Here is a 5,649-nt window from a genome sequence, read left to right on the forward strand (position 1 = left end):
ACTGGGGATGGGACTCCTCACACTCCTTTGCTGTGTTTGAAATGTGGCTGGGCCGACCAATCACAAGCCCGCAGACGATTTGTCGTGCGCTCGGGCCCACGTGTCCCCAGTGACGGGGTCGGAGGTATAAAAGTTTTTTGATTTATCGCGGCGGCAGTGTGTTGGGAGGTTGAAATGCGAGACGCCGCTGGTACAAGGTATCTTCTTCTCCTCTACTGCAGGTATTTTCCCACCTTTTGTATCCTTTCTTGGCCCGGCGCACGCTGGCCACATCTCTGGCACGTGCATACCAATAGCCGGACACAGGTACGGGCTGTTCTGGGGCCACGAAACGCGCACTCGATACAAGCCGCCATTGTAACCGTTCTCTGGTTCGCTGGGAGGCAAGAATTTCCCTCTTACAAGTCTCCCTCCCTCTTTATTCCCGTATTCTCCCAGCTCAGCACGGTCGCTGAACGAGTGGGACCGCAGGTGTGCAAAGCCCTGCCGCAGATCCCCGATGCTAAATTTCACATCGCTTCGATCTCTTATCGTCTGGCCTGGTGGTCCTTGCATAAATCATGAGGTGTTAGCGTTAAACTCACCCGGCCCATTGCCTTATCTACAAAACCGTGAACGATCTTGTCCGACAACGCTCTCCGCGCCACGGTCCCACCTATCGGGTGATGTGTATCTTCTGGCTGAGACTGAACACAGAACAAACGTGAAGTCATAACACTGCCGCTTGTTGTAACAAGACTTTTCTATCCTTAAAGACAATGCCGGTGGCGATTTGTCCTGCCAATTAGCAACACTGATGGTTGATAACGAGGCGGAACCGGGCAATCAGGCGCTCGGAGGGGGGGAGGGATACGATATCACACCCGCAGCTTCAGAACGCGTAGCCTTGATAATGATATCGCCTGAAGTGCAGGAATCATCCACAAACGCTGTGATGCAAGCTAGAACTCCATGTGACCATATCCATAGCAGGACGTAGTCCTAATCTGACTTGCCTAGGAGCTGCGGTTTAGCTGCAGTATCCCGCTGTGACAGTAGAAGCAGTAGAATCCTTAAACGCTTCTGGTTGAGATCTCTGTGTATTTGCTGTGGTTTTGTGGTTACAATATTATTCCCCCTGCGATGCAGATATGATATTCCATCCAGCTAGATAATACAAAGCGCTGGGTTACGATACGACGCCGCTGTCACACAATCCTCACGGGAAACCCGGTTATTGTATGCGGAAATTAATTCTAAAGGTCGCGATAACAAACAATGAAACTGACAACCCGTGTGTTATGACGCAAACACAATGTAATATTATGCAACAAGGGTAAATTATCTTTCCGGGTTCACGGTATCGGTATTGTTTTGTATACATGTGTGTGTGTGAAATGGGAGATCCGCATCACAGCGAATATTTCACCAATTTCAAGACATTTTGCATACTGATTTCAATAGATAAATAACGACATAGTATGAAAAGCCCCAAATAAGACAACGGAAAGTAATAACCACATTTAATTTCTTTAATTTTTGACAGAAATAAACGTCCCTCTTTTGCTTCAGAGACTTATTGTGCACTAATTGATTTAAACGTCATTATTTAAATGGACACATTATATCCTAGACTTTGGCTGTGGATGTGATGCGAGGTCATTTAAGTGGAATATTTCCATTGACTTGTATATCAGAAATTAAGCAGGTACTTCAGTCTGCATTGTCAAGTAATGGCTAAGGACTTCCTGTACAAATTCATCCGTATGAAGCCAAAGAAATTGAATGTGTACATTTGAATCAGAATCACTGGTGATTTGAGTTTCGGATGATATGGTAAGTACGGTTGAAAAGCGAGTGTTCATTTGCTGCAGTGGGAGGGGGGTTGAAGGAGCCCGTCGGGAGCACATTCATCAGGACAAGTCAAATAACGGGCTGTTTTTCTGAGGGCGACATTCATGCCTGCCGCCCATGCGTGCTGTGCCACTGTGCACAACATGGCTCACTGGCCGGCGGGCGATGGCACGGGCTATTCAGACCTGTGCACCGTGTTGTTTTTGTCGTGGAAAAAGGAAAACAAGTCGACGACTTGGGAATCTTTTCTTTTTTTTACAGAGTAAGCTTCGGCTGCGGCTGAGTCGTAGGATGATTCTGGTATATGCGTTCCCCTCCAGTGCTTCAATTTAGTACATGTACAAAATCATCGCAGGAAAAATTCAGAATGACTCGTATAATTTCATATTCATTGACGCCTACATTCTAAAATAGATGGGATGATAGGTATGGGTAGACAGGCATTATATTTCCTTTGATGTGATGATGCAATCCTTGTTTTACATTAAAAAAACATGAGACTGAAGAGACTGTGCTTTATAACATTTGTCCGCTAGGGATGAATTTGGTAGAATTCTGAACCGCGTTTGCTGACAACGTTGGTTTACAAGTTCGAGGTCGGTGGGGAGGGGGGCGCTGGAAAGCCGACACCAGCCGACATCATTGTGGTGTGGGAGGGCGGATGGAAAACAAATAGAAAGCAAATTAGAGGAAACCGTAGACGAGACCAACAACACTGCCACAATACCACGGCATCCTGCGTATCATCTCAGCAGCCGTGACGGCCGATTCACATGTTGGACATAGTCCACATAACTGGTACAACATGCTTTCCAAACCGTCAAAAAAACGACATATCTTAGCCACAAGTTGCCAGGAACGTACTGGTTTATAGAAAACTTCATTGAAATTCTGTGTTATAGAGTTGAAACAGGGGTATATGTGAGCAATTGTCGTCGTCTAGCGTAAGAAACTTGTGGCAGGCTGTTGCTCGTGGAGCGACTACTAACAAGACAGACCCGGCGGGGATCAGGGGGAGGGCTCGCGGTAAATTACCCAAATCACACGGTCAATTAACCCCGTCACCGACACCTCCCTCAATAGGCCCGCCGCCCCGCTCAATAAACTCATCACTGGGGTCATTATCACCGATTAATTCACTCTTTTCATCCCCAATTTGTGGGCCGGCGATAACTATTACACGCGAGAGCCCTGCGCACTCAGACGGAAAATTGATTTGCGTGGTGTTTAGGAGAGGTATGGGCGGCTGAGCCGCGGAGCTCGCCCGGCATGCTCCAGCAGGGAGGGTAAGCCCGGATCAAAAACCTTGCTACTGTGTTCCGCGCACACGGGTTTATGTTCGGGATTAAGGACAGAATCCAACCCCAGCTTGGGGACCGTTGCAAAACGTTTTCGGGAAAAGCAGACGTATTCTTTTTTTGTGTGACGCAAAACCTGTCTGAACACAAGAACAGTTTGGTAGCAATTTTCAGTAAGGGCAGTGAAACATGATAAAAAGTCAAGTAACATAGGGCAGAAAGAATTAATTCTGCACCATATCTCTTATAAATTGCAGATGCCATTATTTTTTTTGCTTGAAGACTGTCTTTGGTCATTTGAATACAATGGTAATATTCAGACAAGACCACCCCAAATATGTGTGCATAGAATTAGATACGCCAACCATATTCTTGTAAGTCAATTTGCCAACGCTATCCACACGTATTTTGATTTTTTGTGCTACGGGTAAGCTTAGAGCCTAGGTTTTCACTTCGTTTGTCTATGTTAATCTCTTGTATCTGTCTGTGCGCTCTACTCTATGTTCGTGAGGCCCCTTCGTACTTCCGGTTTGGGCAGTACTATCCTTGCCCTGCAAGAGGAGTACGGTATCTAATAATGTATAATTATGACACGTTTTGTTATGGCTATCCCTCGCTTACAACAACAACACGAGCATTAGCCAGATCGTAACTGGACACCTAAAGACAACAGCCATTTCCACGTGTTTTACTAGCCGTATAAACTTGCGGCTTCTACTGTTGTTGTTCTTGTATCTATTCTATTAATCTTTAGGGTGGTCCTTCAGTTAACTGAGTAACTGGAGTATTGTCAGTAAAGACGGAGTTTTGACAGCGTCTAGGAGTGAAACTTTGGCCGCTAATGGCTGGATTATCATGGAAAGAAAACAGTTTTACTTGTAATCTCGGGATATCATGACAAATAAACGAAAGTCTGCATGTAGTCTCTCTTTTTGGGGCCGTACGAATAGAGGGGTAATATTGAGGGGCAAATTCAAGAAAAAAAGGAAAAATATATAGAAAAGTAATAATAGAAGACAATTTTTTATATAAACCACTTCACCTAATATCAGATGAGATTCACTGTTATACGTGGAGGAAACAAACTTCAAATACAGTGCAACTTGATGTTGGAAGTGCCACTACGCAATGCAGTGAGGTAAAGAGAATCGAGGCTAAGAGAATCATTAAAATACACACTCTAGAATCTGTCAAAGAGTTGAGTTTTTTTTACTATCTATGCCCGCGTAGTGAATTTACACATTCAAACTACAAGTAAATAATGTATTCCTCTCTTTCTATTTTGCAGTGCAAGCTCTCTTCGGTGGAAATCACGTGATGCAGTAGAAAGGCCCGGATGTTCAAGCCCAAAGAAGGACCCGGATGTTGATGTCCCCGGTCTCTCACCTTGGAACGGATGGTATAGCTACAAATACAAGTACAGGCGTTTAAAATGTACGAAAAAATATAGCATTTATATGGGTATAAAACAGATTTTAGGAAAACTAAGAAGAGAAATTAAGCGAGTAGAAATCTTTATCTGTCAATCCATCAAATGTATACACATTTATACGTACATACGGACTTAGCATTACTTAGTATGTGGTATATGTCACAATTTTTTGCAGTTATTCAGTCTTTCAACTTTGAAATCAAAGAATGCATGAGTTTTGATACGTCACCAATATGCGTTTTTCACTCTCCATATTGATGTCTCTTTTTTGTCGTACTTATAAACACATGGCATCATCTTCTCGTAATTGTTTGACTTTCTAATTCATATTTCTTATGAATATGAGGCAAGGTTGGAAAAGAAGGTACGTTGAAGTTACTAAATTCAGTAAGTCACATTCCTTAGGTTAATGCCCGTGCCAGAATTACCCCCAAGGCTTGTCCGCTTCATATTTCTTATGAATATGAGGCAAGGTTGGAAAAGAAGGTACGTTGAAGTTACTAAATTTAGTAAGTCACATTCCTTAGGTTAATGCCCGTGCCAGAATTACCCCCAAGGCTTGTCCGCTTCACCTGTGTCACTTTGTCCGGCCTTTGTTTAGCTGTAACGTTCCAACAACATGCACCCTCCAATTAAGTGAATGGCAACATCCGAATGGCAGCGGGACAAAAGGGTCGGATGGCAAGTTCAACATGGCGTTGTTCATGGTGGGAACGACGCCAAATGTTAGCCAGGCGCAAAGAACCTACGGAGTAGTAGCCTCCGTAGCAGACTTCCTGGGGGGCGTATGCAGAGTAGATGCTACCGTCGACTTATGCGTCTTGCTATCAAGGACATTTGCCGACAATAGTAGACGGTCGACGCTTTATCAAGTTTTGAGGACTTAAACCATGGCAGGGTGACTCTTCTACGATAGAAAAACGCGTGTGTCGCCATTGACTTGTCCTTGAAATTCAGATGGTTAGGCTGACTCCCAATATTGGCGCAAATGAACACGTTTGGAAGACGTACGAATGATCGAGAACAATCAGCATCGCCCTACTTGGCGGAGGATGGATTGTTACATGACGAAAAGATTGTGTCATC

General features: G+C 44.3%; 1 long non-coding RNA gene across 1 annotated transcript; it reads left to right on the forward strand.

The window, feature by feature from the left end:
* The first annotated feature begins 106 nt into the window (after window positions 1–106).
* Window positions 107–4,870, forward strand: LOC136445856 (uncharacterized). The gene is made up of 2 exons (XR_010757440.1): window positions 107–221; window positions 4,420–4,870. It is a non-coding gene; the product is annotated as an uncharacterized lncRNA (long non-coding RNA).
* Window positions 4,871–5,649: the final 779 nt, after the last annotated feature.

This window comes from Branchiostoma lanceolatum, chromosome 12, assembly GCF_035083965.1.
Source record: "Branchiostoma lanceolatum isolate klBraLanc5 chromosome 12, klBraLanc5.hap2, whole genome shotgun sequence".
Lineage (NCBI taxonomy): Eukaryota > Metazoa > Chordata > Leptocardii > Amphioxiformes > Branchiostomatidae > Branchiostoma > Branchiostoma lanceolatum.